This window comes from Vombatus ursinus, unplaced genomic scaffold, assembly GCF_900497805.2.
Source record: "Vombatus ursinus unplaced genomic scaffold, bare-nosed wombat genome assembly UNPS02005776.1, whole genome shotgun sequence".
Classification (NCBI taxonomy): Eukaryota; Metazoa; Chordata; class Mammalia; order Diprotodontia; family Vombatidae; genus Vombatus; species Vombatus ursinus.
Genome location: NW_020945554.1, coordinates 12383 through 28647, shown reverse-complemented (window position 1 = coordinate 28647; position 16265 = coordinate 12383). Strand labels below are relative to the sequence as shown.

Here is a 16265-nt window from a genome sequence, read left to right as displayed (position 1 = left end):
TTCTACGTGCATGCTGCTCAAGAAGCTGAGCCCCTCACCTGGGGGGGACCACCCCACGGGCTGGGGGTGTCATCCTGCCTTTCACCACTTCAAGCAAAACCTGGGGTTCTTTTAAAATGATTCACAAATTGCCTTCAACCAAGTTTTTCCTTATTCCCAAGTCCCTGGCCTTCATTTCTTCCAAGTTTTCTCCAAGTGAGCAGCTTCTCTCTTAAGTCTGCACTAACAAAGTACAGGAACACTCTGAGAAATGGAAGGGACCCTAGAATCCTAGACCTAAAGCCAGAAGGGACCTAGGGGCCATCTAATCCAACCTCTCATTTTACAGGGAAGGAAACTGAGGCACAGAGAAGTTACCATGATCGCCCAAGGTCAAGAGGAGAGTAAACAGCAGAGCCAGGATTTAAATTCAGGACTTTTGACTCCAAGGTCTACAGCTTTTCCACTGCACCTCAGTGCCTTTCTCTCTCTTAGAGACAAGTGACTCCAATTGCCCATTTTATAGATGAAGAAACTGAGGCCAAGGGACCCGATGGGCTCCCAGCGTCACAGAACTCTTCAGTCAGATGAGGTATTTTCTAGGTCCTGCTCGACACTGTATTTCATTGGGAGACATTGAGTCAAGTTCTTAATTATAAACATTCCTGAGCATTTTGGGGAATGAGGGGGGCAGTCTTTTAATTTTGTACACCACCCTCACCAAGTGGGGCTGGGCCATGACCCTGACATATTTTTGGGCGAGGCAATGAGGTTCAGTGACTAGCCCAGGGTCACACAGCTAGTAAGTATCAAGTGTCTGAGGCCACATTTGAACTCAGATCTTCCTGAATCCAGGGCCATGCTCTAGCCACTGCACCACCTAGTGGCCCTGAATCCTGACACTTCTAAAGCCACCCATTCCTACTTTCCAATGGGAAATGAGTTGGAGGTTTGGAATAAAGTGGCCCCTGAGTGACAAAAAGCATCCCCCTCCTCACAGCTTACTTCACAGGCCTTAAGCCCTGAGAGCTTACCTGGTTTAAGCACTTCAGAAGAGGAAGGCCCAGAGAGGGTGGATGCTTAGCCCAACGTCACACAAGGAGTAGGGTCTAGCTCTCAGAAAAGCATCTTATTCTTCAATGCATTCTCTGACCCTGAGAAAAAGGTCTAAAGGAACATCAGTCCTCATGAATGGAAGTTCCTCAGACGCCTCCTGAAGGACCTGGGCTACACACAGTCAGCTCTGCCTCAGCTGTGGCATCGTGGGGGGGAGTCCCGGCTTGGGCCTGGCCCAGTTTCAAAGGGCAGGGCTTTGTTTCTCCTTCTTCAGATCTGTCTTGAATTACTCAATGGAGCATAAGGAAGAAGTACAAATGAAGGGCGTCTTCTTGCTACGTGCCGGTGTCTTGAAGTCTGTTTCTAAATGTGTGTTCCTACAAAGTTGTGATTTCTTCTGTTTGTTTATTTGGATTCTGACAAGTCTCCTGCTGAAATATCTGGCTGTGTCCAGCCTGGAGTGTGCCAATGTAAATACACATGTACATTTGTATTTGGAATAAGCATGTGCCTTTCTGAGACCACATTTTCTTAAGAGAAGATTACTCTAGAAAAAGGCCTCTTATCCTGTCTGATCTGGGGCTTGCAGGGACCCACCCTCCAGCTTCTAAAGGAAGGACAGACAAGAAAGAACACCCCTAGCTCTCCTCCCCTTCTCTGGATGAATGTTTTGTTCTTTGGCTCTCAAACTGCGCCTTCTCAAAAATGCCACTGGGCACTACCTCTGCCTCGGGCCCTTTCTGATAAAACCATGAAGACAATCACTCGCCCCCAAAGAGTGAAACACACAAATGGGAATGCTCAGAATACTGCAAGAATTGTCCCGTGGGCCCAGGGAGCAGGAAGAGCTCAGGGAGAGAAGTGGTGAACTGATGATGGGCTCATAGATGCTGGATTGAGAATGTCAGTACATGCCCTATTCTCATGTTAAAACGGAACGGATTAGACACTTCAGAGAAGATAATTCAGTCTTTGTCAGGTGCATCAAAAGCTGAGCAGATCTATAAATGGACCAGTCCAGAGGCAAAGGATAACGTGGGTAGGATCTCAACGTGGCATTTTCAGAGGTTTGGTCCATAATGTTCAGCTCTGAGTGCACAAACATCAGCCTCCGTGCCCCCCACCCCGCTTCTTTGTAAGGGCTGTTTAAACATTTGTCTTTGCATACCCAGGCACCAGGCCTGGCATGGGATAGGTGCTTAATAAATGACTGGCTGTCTCATGTCCCTGACTTTTCCAGGCAGTGGCATATGAGGCTCTTTCTGTACGTCTGCAGCAACAGCTTCCCCCAACCTTGCTGCCCCTCTCTTCCCATCCCGAAATAATAACAAGTCCATAGGCTCCTTTTCTCACTAAGAGTCAAAGGGCTTCATGAGACGCAAGCCAGGGAATTTTCGGAAGTCCAAAACATTGGATTCTGGGCCAATCTGATAACCAAAAAACAAAAGCTAAGACAGCCAGGGGCTCTTTGGGCCGAGCAAGGCTTAACAGGAGCCCATCAGCCATCAGCAAAGATCAGTTCATTCTCTTCCTTGGTACCCCCGGCAGCACGCATGGTGCCTAACACATAAGCAGGTGTCAGATAAACACGTGTGGACGGATTGATCCTCATCCTGGGCTAAGAACGGTGGGAAGAAAGCCTGAGTCTCCAGCATTTAACTTCAGAGAGGGGGAAGAGCTTTTGCAAGGGAAAGCAACTACCCAAGAGGCCAAACAGTCAAATACAAGCGAGTTGGGCCAACATCTGCTGGCTCGGCAGTGACACACTCTAAACTCAAAGCCTGACAGAATCAGCTGGTCATTTATTTGTGAAAGTTGAATTCTAGGCGCTCGACAGTTGGTCTAGGTGCCTACACGCAGTCTTTGTCTCCTGCACCAGAGATCTGGTGATTTCTTGGTTTGCATTCTGACTGTTCATCCCCCCCCCCCCCCCCCCCTGGTTTTTCCCCACACTCCCCCCACCCCCAAGCATATTGGTTTTTCCCAACACTCCCCCCGCCCCCAAGCACATTGGCTTTTCCCAACACTCCCCCTGCCCCCAGGCATATTGGTTTTTCCCAACACTCACCTGCAAACTGCTGTTGAGTAAGTCAAAGTCGCTGTATCTTCTCACAATCTGCAGGAGACAAGACCGTGATATTTTCAGTCAGCAGGTATCAACCATCTCTCTCCAAGCCCACAAGAAAATTAAGTCACTTGACAAACATTTGTTGAGCAACTACTATGGATGGAACATAGTACTAGTCACCTTGGGGAACATTTTTCAATTACACAATTGATGAGGATCATCTAGCTCAACCCCTCCATTTTACAAATGAGGAAACTGAGGGCCTAGAACAATGAAATCATTGCCCATAAGATGTCAGGGCCAAAAGAGGCTTTGAAGGCCACGTTAGGAAAGGTACCCTGATCTGGAGGGCTGATGCCACGGGTGAGGAGACATACAGACACCCATCCCATATGACTGGATCAAGGCACTAGGAGACGAGGGGTCCAGTGAAGGAGGCAGGCAAAGACCTGAGTCTGATGAGGATGTTCAGAGGAAGCAGCCAGAAGCGGAAGACTAATAGCCTAACGAGGCTTCCTGGAGAGGAAGGGAAGACGGGGGAGAAACCCCAAGTGAGCAATGAGCCACAGCCGAGCAGTGGCATCTAGACTCCTTGAGGACCAGACAGTTTTCTGTGTCCTCCCATCCTCCACATTCCCAGAACCCAGCACCTGGCCCTGCACATAGGAGGTGCATTCAGGTGCCTGTTAAAAAGACACAGGGAGGAGATGCGCCTGGCATGTCTGGGGAGGCTGGAGGCAGAGTCCGGGGTCTCGCTCGGGATTGTATCTGCTAGGACACGGGAAGACGTCAAAGGCTCGGGTGGGAAGGGGCAAGCAGGCAGATGAGTTCGAGGAAGGTCTAATAACCAGGCAGGAGACAAGGGCCTCAATGAAGGTGGTGACCTATCAAATCAAAAGGAAGCCACGACCTTGGACTAGGATCCAGTGAGAATGTGACGGATGGACGTGGCCAAGTAGGGTGGGAAATGCTGTTCCTGGTCTGAGTCAGGGCCCTTGGTGCAAATCCTGACCCAGCCTTTGAATCACTGTGGGACCCTGGGTAGGTCCCTTCACCTAAGTCTCAGTCTCCTCATTTATATATATCCTGGACAAATAGGAATTACTATCATCATCTGAGGAAGCAGGTTTTGGTGACTGGAGGAATGACTGATTACGTTGACAGAAATGTGACCCACAAGGAAAAAAATAGGAAGAAATCAAAAAGATTCGTAGTAAGTGATGCCAAGGTGCAGCACCGGGAGAACAAAATACACCCTTAGGTTAGGCAGCTCAGGGGTACAGTGGATACAGCCCTGGACCTGAGTTCAAATCCAGTTTACACTGGATACTTCCTAGCTGTATGAACCTGGGCAAGTCATTTCACCCCTGTTTGCTTCTGTTTCCTCACCTGTAAAATGGGGATAATAATAACACCTACCTCCCAGAGTTGCTGTGAAGATGAAATGAGACGATATTTGTAAAATGTTTCACAAGCCTTACAATTCTCTAAAAGGCCAGCTCTGGTTATTATCATTATCATCGTATAAATGACGATAATGGTGACAACCTCCAGATTAAGTGCATGAACAAGACTGGCACTGAGGGGTTAAAGTTCAAATGCCCGGCCTTTCTCTCTGAACAAATGGCCGGGCCCACTGGGGTCAGATGGCACCAAGTCACTGCTCACTCTTCGGGAATTTCTGTAACTTTTTCAAAAACTCTGAATGAAGCATCTGTGCCCACAGTCTTGCGGGGGAGTCTATTTGTGGGTCTGCTGTGGTTTCTGTTCTTTTTTTAGGCTGAAACCATGATTTTGCGGAGATGGGAACTTCTGATGAGGAAAGAGGCTCTCCCAAAGCAGAGCAGGTGCTGGCCTGCACCTCACAGTCTCGGGAAGCTACGTGGCCCCCAGGGGCTGGTGCCCAGCACGCTGAAACAAAATGTCTCAACAAAAATGAGACAGAAGGGATCGGTGGCCCGTGGGCTCAGGACGACTGGAGTTTGGGTGACGACACCGAGCAACACAGATCTGGGAGTCACCCAAATGCACGGAGGTGACGCTTAGAGCCGTGAAAGTGGCTGAATCCTTCCAAGGAAAGGGAAGTAGAAGACCGAGGCCTGACGCCGGGGAGATGCCGACAGGAAGGGGAAGGAAGACCAGCAGTGAGACAAGAAACAACAGTCAGAGAGGCAGGAAGGGTAAAGGCTCCTCAGACGCCACGGAGTCCAAGCTTTCACTCTGGCACAGAATGGTTAAGGGTTTGGCCAAGGTCACACAGCTAGCACGTGGCCAGGGCAGGGCAGAACGCTAACTCACGTCTTCCTGACTCCAAATCCAGTGTTCTATCCGCGGTACCACCTCCCTGCTGGAGCAGCATAGGGTCCCAAAGGCCCAAGAAGGAGAAGACATCAAGAAAGGGGTGGTCAGCAGCGTCAAATGCAGCAGAGATGGGCGAAGGCCACCAGACTGATCACTGATAACCTTCAGGAGGAAGACGTCGGAACATGGGGAGAATGGAAGCTGGAGGGGGGCTGGGTCAGAAATGGGGGGAGAGAAGGAGGAGAGATGGGAATGAGGAGGGATAACACAGTCAAATAAAAATTCGGTTTTGTTTTCAAATGGGTAAACGAATGCGTGAAAAGCACTTTGTGAGCACCTGCTGAGTGCCAAGCGCTGCGCTAAGTGCTGGAAGATAGAAAAGGGACACCCTCCTTGTCCTCCGGGAACGTCCATTCTACTAGGGAGTGAGAACAGACCTGGGGAGGTGTGGGCTCACAAGGAGGCCAGAGATGCCAGGCACAGAGAGGAAGGCGAGGAAGGCCAACAGGGCTCTAAGTCAAACTTTCCCTATGATTAAAAAAAAAAACTTTTACTACAACCCACAATTGTCAGCTTCTCTTTTCTTATAAGTGGTTTCTCCTGCTCCCCGTCCCTCCCTCACGCACAGATATTGGAGTCTCTGACAATTAGAAGAAAATCGTCTTTGATAATACTGCAGTTGGCGGCTTCTCTAGCACACGGTACTGGTACTAAGTGCAAAGCGTCCTCCCTGAGGCAGGTTGGCCTGACTCACTATCCCTACTTCCCCGCTAAGGAAACAGACCGAGGGAAGCTAAGGCCCGGGCCAAGTTCACACCGCAGCAAAGGCAGGAGGAGGAAGGCCGAGGGAGCCTGACTCCCGTCTGCTTTCTACTCTCCAGAACAAAAAAGGAAACAGTCTCTCTCAGATCCCTCTCTGGCAAGCCAGAGATGGCAGAGGCACTCTCTCCGTCTCTCTGTCTCTCCCTCTCCCTGTCTCTCCCTCTCCCCAACCCTTTTCTCTCTCTTTCTCAATCTCTCCCCTCTCTTCTCTCCTCAATCTCTCCTCCTCCTCCTCCTCCTCGCTCTTCTCCTCTGTTTCTCTGTCTCTCTCTCTCTGTCTCCTTCTCGCTCTTCTCCTCTGTTTCTCTCTCCCTGTCTCCCTCTCTCCCTGTCTCCCTCTCTCTCGTCTCCCTCTCTCTCTCTGTGTCTCCTCCTCCTCCTTCTCCTCTGTTTCTCTGTCTCCCTCTCTCTCATCTCCTTCTCTCTCTCTCTCTCTTTCTCCTCGCTCTTCTCCTCTGTTTCTCTGTCTCTGTCTCCCTCTCTCTCTCCCTGTCTCTCTCTCTGTCTCCCTCTCCCCTCTCTCACCATGACAGCGGAGGTGGGACCCAGCACACAGCCAAAACAGCCAGTGGTTATGAGGGAGCAGAGAATCACAACAGACTAGAGGTAGCAGGAGCCTTGGATGGCAATGTTCCCAATTTAGGCCCAAGGAAACTTAAGCTCTCAGAAAAGATGATGAAAATCCAAGAGGAAGCCATGGACTTTGGAAAGAAATGGTGGCCACTCCTTAGGCCTTGCCCAACTAGAGGCTGCTGGGAATGCAGTAGCTCTCTGTGAACATCTATTATCTTTTCTCAGGCCAACAAGCAGGCCTGAATGACTGAAAAAAAGGAAGCAACCTGGGGGGAAAGAGAATAGAGAGCTGCCATTCTCTGTCCATTCTCTGTTCTAGAGGAGGAACTCCTAGATAATGATCTGTGTGGTGGGCACAAATTCCACCAGCCTGCCCCATCCTCCTCCCCTCAAAAAAACAACCCAGGAACACAACTACACAGCTCCAACACACATCACCCCCCTCCCTGCCCCCTAGCCCTGGGAGGAATCAATACTCAAGAGTTCACTGTTTGGAATTTTTTCATGGTCCCCAAACCACAGTCAGTGGTTGGGTCTTTCTTCAAGTTGAAATATTTTTCAGTTATGAAAAAATTACCTGCCAGCTGTTTTCTATGGAAATTCCTCTTTGCACACGAATGATATACTCCTGAAAAAGAAGCAGGAAAAAACCTTAATTAAAAAAAAATCACCCAAGTAACTGATTCACAATGAAACAAGCCCAGAAAAGCTCAAAGCTGAAATTGGGGGCAACGGGGAATAGGGAGGAGAGTGAGCTTTTTATGGGCCACAGAGAGATGTGTCTACAGTGTCCATGGTATTCCGATGCCTGCGTGTATCCTCTAATCAAATAAGAAAGACCAGAATTAAGAAACAAACAGAATGATTTCTGACATTAATAGCATCGGTTTTGGGTGAGATTAACACAGACTTCATGGTGATCTCATTGACTCCCAGAGGTTTAATTATCACTTCTATGGACACGATGCCCAAACCTACGTAACCACCTTACCTCTCCAGTCCTGAGGGCCATTTCCACCTGAACATTCCACGGATACTGAAAATTTAACCCAACATGTCCAAGACTGAACTCACTGTCTTTTCCTCTAAAATTCCCCCCCCGCCCCCGCCACAAACTTCCTTTTTTTTTTCTGTCAAAAACACCATTGTCCTCACACCCAGCCGACTCCATGACCCAAGAATCCTTCTGGAAACTTCCCTTTCCTTTATCTGCCCTGCCCCTCACCATCTAATCAGTTACCAAGTCTCTTGTGTCTCCCACGCTCAGCAAAGCGCCATCTTCCACAACACAGAACAAAGGTACTTGATAAACGTCTCCAGAACCAAACTGAGTATTTCTAAGACCCTAGGAGTAATGCCCTATAATAGCATGCATCCAAGTCAATTGAAGAACTCTAAAATTTCCATCTTAATAACATCTCTTATCAGTATTTCAGCAACAGGAACAACAAATAATTGTAATGTTGCTCAGACATCAGTATCATTTTTACTTGATTTTATTTCTGGGTAAGGAAAGAGCAGTCTAGTTCTATGATGTCCTCTTTGGGACAGTGTAGAAGCCCCTTTTTACCAATGTAGATCAGCAACTCCCAATCTTGGGAGAGCTGAGCTGCCAGAAGGAAGAGAGGAAGGGAGTGGGGAGAAAAAAGAAAGCAGGAAGGAAAAAAGGAAGGGAGGGAGGGAGAGGAAGAAAAGCAAATAGGAAGAAAGTAAAGGAAGGAAGGGGGGAAAGGAGGGAGGAAGCAAAAAAGGGAGGGAGAGAGGACAGAAAAGAAAGTAGGAAGAAAGGAAAAGAAGGGAGGGAGAGGAAGGAAAGGGAGGGAGGGAGGGAAGGAAGGAAAGGAAGGAAAGAGTGAAGGAAAAAGAAGGAAGGAGGGAAGGAAGAAGAGAAGGAGGGAAAGAGGGAAGGAAGGAAAGATAGAAAAATGGAAGGAAGGAAGGATTAATTCAGTGTCTACTATATGCCAGGCACTGCTAAGTAAGCATTTTACAATTATTATCTCATTTAATTCTCATAACCCTGGGAGGTCAGTAACATTATTATCCCCATTTTACAGTTGAGGAACCTGTCCAGGGTCACCCAGGTGGTATTTGTTAGAGTTAGGACTTGCAGGGGAACCCAGTCTTCTGGACTCCAGGCTGGCAGGCCCCACTACCTGCTCTGCTCCCCTGCCTCTCTCGTGCTTTAAACTGAATTAAGGTATACAAAAGAGAACCAGGAACTTGGTAGATAGCATTTCCTTCCCAGTTCCATCCTCATGTCCTTTACTCATTTAGCAAATTCGACAGTAAGCAGAGACCCTCTCTGCCATCCAGTTGCCTCATGCACAGAGCCCAGTGGCATTTTCCTTTACTACACAAGCTGTAACTCACCTGAGATATAGTTTCATTTGAGGTTGGATGGTAATACTACAGGGCAGAGCAGAGTGTGATGGGAAAACTCCATAAATTCAATTCCAGCATTTATTAAGCACCTATTCAGGGCAATTCAACGTCCAGGTGATAGGGTTTGAAAGAGGCCTGGTTTCCTATCTGTAAAAGTGAGGTGGTTGGACTTAATGATCTCTATGGTCCCTTTCAGATCTACATCTAGATTTGCATGACAGGAGTCAGTTACAGACCATTCCCTCAAGGAGCTTATAATCTACTAGGGTAAATGGGCAGGGAACTGTTATACAAGATATACAAGCACACTGTTGTTTCTGGTGTTGTACAGTTGTTTCAGTCCTGTCCAACTCTTCATGACCCCATTTTCTTGGGTTTTCTTGGCAAAGATACTAGAGTGGTTGCCATTTCTTTCTCCAGTTCATTTTACAGATGAGGAACTGAGGCCAACAGGGTTAGGAAGTGTCTGGGGCTGGATGTGAACGCAAGCTTTCCTAACTCCAGGACCAGTGCCACTTGGCTGTCCCATATAAACCCACAGGAGAGGTCTAAATAGAATGGAATGAGATAATCAAGGAGGGGGAAATTGAAGACAGTCGGCTTGGAAGCCAAAGTTCTTCATACAGAGACTCTAAAGGTAACTAGTCCTCTGCTGCAGAATGGTCCCTTCTGGGGCTGATTCTGACAGGTGTGTATTTCTCATGGCATAAGAACTGGAGATCTGTGGTTTACTTATTCATAATAAGGAATCCCTAATGACATCAGCTCAGGGTCCCAGAGAATTGTCTGGGGCACTCTCTTGGTCAGGGGGTAATGGCCAGTAGGGTGGGGGGAGGGGGGGACCTGAAAGCAGATCTTCCAGGCTCTAGGGCCTTCTCTTCACTGTAGCCTGACACTGACAATTTCATGGAAACTGGCCCATTTGGTTGTAAGAACCATCTGTTTTCTTATCTCTGACATGGGGAACAATGTTCCTGCTCACGCACTTCTGGCATTCCTGACTTCCCAAGAGTTACAAAAAAGGCTATATTATTGTTACATAAAGTGGCCTGGCCAGAGCTCCCAGAAGCTGGGTCCTAAGTACAGAGGGACAGCTGCTAGTCTAACAACATAGATAACCCTGGGCCCGGCCAGGAGTATTAGGCAGGGAGAGCACTCGGTGTGGGCTGGGCCATGTGGGCAGAGAGGACTTTACTCAGGCTACAAAGTAACCCAAGGCCAAGTGCCTGAGAAGTGGGGCTGCTCCAAAGAGATGGAGCCATCCTTCCTAGAACACATTGTGAAATCTGTACTAGGTATGGGCCAGTCCCAGGAGCTGGCAGGCCCCCCAGGTCCCACCTCTGACACTGGGCAAGTCACTTCAACTCTGAGGGCTCCAGGCAACTCCCTCCGAGCAGTCTTGGCAGTCTTGGTAGAACGGTGGGCAAGCCACATCTGGTACAGGAAGTTCTCTAAGAGCTCCCTGCCCCCCACGAATCACAGATTCTGACCAAATGAAAACTGGGTGTGGCATACCTGGAAGAATTTCAGAGAGGAGGAAGGGAGTTCATTTAGTGTCACTGTACCCAATCAATATTTATTAATTATTAGCCCAATCTCAACAGCACAACCAATACTATCAATAGCATTAATAAGCAATGATGAATTATTAGATGAATTATTAATTGGTTTATCAGCCTACTGTGTGCGAGGCCGTGTATGAGGTACAGGGCATACAAGGACAAAGAATGAAACTCAAACATTTGATTCTGACCTACACACTAGAAGTGCAAAGGAGTATGGATTTAGACCAGGAAAAAACCTTAGGAGAGTCCAAATCTTTTGGTTTTACAGATGAGGAAACTAAGGCCCAGAGTGGGAAGGTAACTCCCTAACCTTGATGCTAAATGTCAGAATTGAGACAGCTCAATACTGGGGACAGGGTTCAAAGGCTTGGGTTCAAATCCTGCCACAGTCCTTTGCTACCTGCGTGGCAAAGGACAAGTTACTTAATCCTTCTCAACCTCAAATGTCTCCAAATCTGTAAAATGGAAATAATGATACCAGTAAATACCCATCTCCTAGGGTGGGCTGGTGTGAGGTTCCCACGAGATAATCTAAGTAGCACTCACATAAGTACTAGTTTATTCTTCTAGTTAACTCATTCCCATCTTTTCCCATGATTTCCAGGTAGATCAAGCCCTGAGACGACTCACTGTCCTGCTATTACCTGATTATCCCAAAGGTTTTGTGGCTGCTGCCCAGCTGGGTGAAATAGCTGCTTTTTGCATTCAAATAAAAGTATTAGGATATTCACTGATCCGCTGTAGGGACACTGAAAGCATCTTAGAACTTGTGCTATATAATTACGGTTGGAGATTACTGTGCTCTAAGAAACGATGAGCAGCGTGCTTCTTAACAAGAATCCTCTTGAATTTCTGTAACAATGATATAGTTACATAATAATAACATAACCCTAAGGCTACATGAGAGCTTAGCTAGGATCCTCATTTGGAAGAAAGAGGAGAATGTGAAATACTTTAAAACTTCATAACATGCGTTCGGTGGGCAGCTAGATGCACTGCAGTGCATAGAGCACCAGGCCTGGAGTCAGGAAGACTCATCTTTTTGAGTTCTGATCTGACCCCTGATACTTACTAGCTGTGTGACCCTGGGCAAGTCACTTCACCCTGTTTGCCTCAGTTTTTCCATCTGTAAAATGAACTGGAGAAGGAAATGGCAAACCAGTCCACTATTTTTGCCAAGAAAACCTCAAACGGGGTCACGAAGAGTCAGACTCAACTGAAACAAGTGAACAGTATGCTTTCACCTCTAACAGATGCCAAAACAGGGACCCTTAATGGAGTGAGCCCCCAGTTTATTCCTATACACATCTGTGACAAAAGTGGCAGTGAGTGGACAGGCTGAGGCATCCCAGAAGGGCTCAGGGCTCTAAGAGGAAGAAGGGTTGGCAAGTATAATCATTCGGAGGACTGCTCAGAACTATGTGCTGGGTTTGCTGCAGTGTCTGAATCGGGACGTCAGCAGAAAGCTGCTAATTGCCCATCAGAGACAGCGGGGCAAGTTGATGCTCTCTGGACTGCTGTAAGTAAACGAGACTCCCCTCTAGAGCCCCAAGGTGGAGCCCAGTGGGTGTGGCCAAGCATGCCAAGAGACAGCTGATGAAAAGCCCCCCAGAACACAGGCTCTCACTGCCCTCAAGTGAGGAGGGCATGAAGATCTGCAAAGTCCTGAAGAGAGTGCAGGATGCGAGTCTTGCTGCCATGACCACGTAACTCCTGTGTTCCTAGGAGAGAAGGCAAGAGGGATGGAGAGACGAACATGCCCTCCAGGACATCAGAGAAATGAAATATTCTTTGAAAAGAAAAATGGATGAAGTATTTCAAGGTAAAAACAAAGAAGAGGAGTAGCAGGAAAGCCTGGCCTGAAGGCAGGAGCCTCAAGGATGGTGAGACTAAGAAGGATGACTGAATACTTGGAGCCACATAACAGGCTCCTCTGAAGAGGGGGCAGCTGCTTGGGCTGTGGGATAGGATGAGACAGACACAGCAAGGGGGAGGGAGGCAGTGAGGATGAGAGGGAGCCTGGGCTATTGGTAACTGATGACTTGCAGCTGATGTGCAGCAACAAACTTAATTTAAAAAAAGACATCAAGAGAAGATGGAAACAGCCCACACGTACAAAAATATAGCAGCTCTTTGTGTGGTGGCCAAGAAAAGGAAATTGAGGGGATGCCCAGCAATTGGGGAATGGCAGAACAAGTTGTGATATATGAATGTAATGGAATACTATTGTGTTATAAGAAATGATGAGCAGGCAGACTTCAGAAAAACCTGGAAAGACTTACATGAACTGATGCTGAGAGAAACGAGCAGAACAAGGAGAACATTGTACACAGTTACAGGATGACTGACTTTGATAGGCTTGGCTCTCCTCAGCAACACAAAGATCTAAGACAACTTCAAAAGTCTCATGATGGAAAATCTATCCACGTCCAGAGAAAGAAATATGGAGACTGAATGCAGAAGGAAGTATACTATTTGCTTTCCTTCTCCTTTACTATTTTGCTTTATTGCTTCATTCTCGTGGTTTCTCCCAGGAGTTCTAATTGTTCTCTACATCATGACTAAGGGGGAAATATGCTTAACGTGAATGTATAAGTAGAGCCTATATCAGATTGTACACGATGGCGGGGGGGAAGAGGAGAAGAAAATTTAAAACTCAGAATCTTATGGAAGTGAATGTTAAAAACTAAAAATAAATTAATTATCAAAAAAAAGAGAGGGAGAGTGAAAGATGGAAACAAAAGCAGGTAACAGAAGACAAATCCACACCCAAGACATGGTTCTGTGTGAAATAACGCCAGGAGGGTCAGCGTCAAGGTGCCTGCTGCCCGACAAGGAGAATGATCACTCTGGACAGGGAGAAACAAAAGAAGAATGATTCCTATGCAGCTGGAACCCAAGACAAATCAGGAGATGAGGCTTGGCTGCCTTTCAGGCCCTGGTGAACTGCTTTGAGAGGAGGGCACAAGGCTGGCGAGCAGCGAAAGAGGCCGAGGGCCTGGAAAAGGGTAGGTGTTGTCCAGGCTCCCTGGTCAAAGAGGAGAGAGGAGAGGGAGCCAAGATGCTGGACAGAGAGGCTTCCAATAACACTTCAAACAGATAACAGCAAGCAGGAACACCCGAGTGAAGAAAAGCATTCAAAAAGGCACAGAATGGAAAATAAAATCTCCACGAAAATGACAAAAACATGAGCAAAGTGACAACATACTTAACATCCGATAGGGCAGGGGGTCTTAGCCTGGTGTCTCTGAACTTGGCTGTTGTTGGGTTTTTTTAATCCTTTTAATACCTATTTCAATAATTGGTTTTGTTTCCAAGACTCCTATTTTCTGTATTTAAATGTGTTATTCTGAAAAGAGGTCCCTAGGCCTCACATGACTAGCCAGAGGGGTCCAGGGCATACAGAAAGGGTAAAAACCGCTGCTCAGAGCATCTGGACGACCTAAAAGCGCCAGGAGCAATGGTGAGAAATAGGAAACCCAGGAGGTGTCTGGAGAGGCCCTTAAGGGGATAATCAATCAATGAGCAAGCATTTATTAAGGTGAATTCAAAGGCCCAGAGGCAAGTAGTGGCATAAGGGATAGAGTACCTCAGACACTTACCAGCTATGTGACCCTGGGCAAGTCACTTAGCCTCAAGGTCTGCCTCAGTTTCCTCAACTGAAAAATGGGGCTCATAACAGCACCTGCCTCCTAGGGTTATTGTGAGAATCAAATGAGACGTGAGATGGACAAGAGCAGAGTTGAGTAGATACACAAATAGCTGGTTGTGTGACCGGATCCAAAGAGCAGTCGAATGACTGTAGATCAGATGCCTCCAAAAAAGGCAGGAGGCCTTTCCTGGTCCCGGGCTGCCATACCAGTACCTTCCTCTCGGTGGTTATCTGCTTCCATCTACACTCTAACTATCTTGTATGTATCTATTCATTTAGATGTTAGAATGTAAGCTCCATGAGGGCAGGCACTGTTTCTGCCTTTCTTTGTATCTCCAGCCTACCCCTTACACAGTTCACAGTTAGCTCTTAGTAAGGCTAGGTAAAAAGAAGAGGCAAAAAATGGTCTCTTTAATCTAGTCCAAAGGAAACAAATCAAACTTAGAAGAGGAGAGCTTTAGGATTTCTGGGCAAAACAGAAACAATTCCTATTTACATTCACTCTGAGTCAATCAAGGCCCAAATAATGACCAAGTGAGGTTTGGCCTGGAATCTATGGTTGGCCCATCAGTGAGAGCCAGAGTGATTTGGGTTTAAGGCATGGTCCTTAAAAAAAGAAATCTAGTTTGTAAACCCCAAGATATCTTGCTACTTCTCTGAAGGGAAAGAGAGAGAAATAAAAAAGGGAAGGAATGAACAAAAAAGGAAGGAAGGAAGGAAGTTCCAGTTGGGGTCCCCAGAGAGGCAGCTCCTACTTCTTACAGGGTTGTCGTTTGTCCTTCATTCCTGAGGAAGACCATGCCATCAGGGAGGTGAGGCCATGACAGGCAAGTGAATTGGATTGAAGTGAGGGAGGGCTGTACAAAGTCACCAGCCTCCCTTTGTCCTCTGGGGTCATCTGGGGCCAGTGGTCAGATACACATCAGGACTGGAGATGGTCCAGGATGCAGTGGAAAACCTTGACCTTTGAAAACTTTGAAAGCTAAGGTCTTTAGCAGGTTTTAGTTTGACTAAGGCCACACCCATTCAGTGATTAAGGCTAGGTTAAAAGAAGAGGCAAAGAATGGCCTCTTTAATCTAGTCAAAAAAAAAAACCCTCAAACTGGGAGGGAAAGACCCTCAGGGTTTCTGGCCATAACAGAAACAATTCCTATTGGTGACTTTGCACAGCCCTCCTAGCTTAAATCCAATTCACTAGCAGGTCAAGGGATTAACCTCCCCAAAGTCATGGAAGGACATGGATAAACTGGACAGTGTCCAGGAGGGCAACCATAATGGTGAGGGCCCTCAGGTTCATGACAAATAAAAAGCAAAGAACTTGGGGGAAGGTGGGTAGGCCAAAGAAGAGAGACCAAAGGGAAACATGGAGGCTGTCTTCAAGTGTGGAAGAAGCTGTCATGTGGGCAAAAGGTTAGCCATGTTATGTTTGGCCCTGAAGAGCATAGCTCAGGGGTGGGGAACCTGTTGATGAGGTCTAGAGATTAGGGGTCCTGGAACCCCAAAATCACGACGCGTAGGTCCTGCCCAAAAGAATTCGACCCAAGCCTTCTTTCAGCCAAAAACAATGCTTATTGAAGATTCGCCATATTAGCCAGACACTTAAGGAATCTGAGCATCTTAATGGAGATGAGATGGACCTTACATACAGAAAGACTATGGGAGGGATCTATGGGATGGGCTTTCTCGCTGGCTGGGAGATTCCCTTTTCAACAAGGACGGGACAATCATTTGTTGGCCCATCCTAGAGAGGACTTGTTCAGTGATGCGTTTGGGCTGGGATGAGCCTCTCAGGTCCCTCCTAAATCTGAGGAAAATTGTTAAGATCTCTAGATGCTACGTATCTGACAGGACCAAGAGGAAATAC

At 47.3% G+C, this 16265-nt stretch overlaps 1 long non-coding RNA gene across 1 annotated transcript; it reads right to left on the bottom strand.

The window, feature by feature from the left end:
* Window positions 1–3101: 3101 nt before the first annotated feature.
* LOC114032890 lies at window positions 3102–7883 on the bottom strand. Its single transcript, XR_003567891.1, has 3 exons — window positions 7791–7883; window positions 7377–7427; window positions 3102–3151 (listed from the first exon to the last, which is right to left on the bottom strand). It is a non-coding gene; the product is annotated as an uncharacterized LOC114032890 (long non-coding RNA).
* Window positions 7884–16265: the final 8382 nt, after the last annotated feature.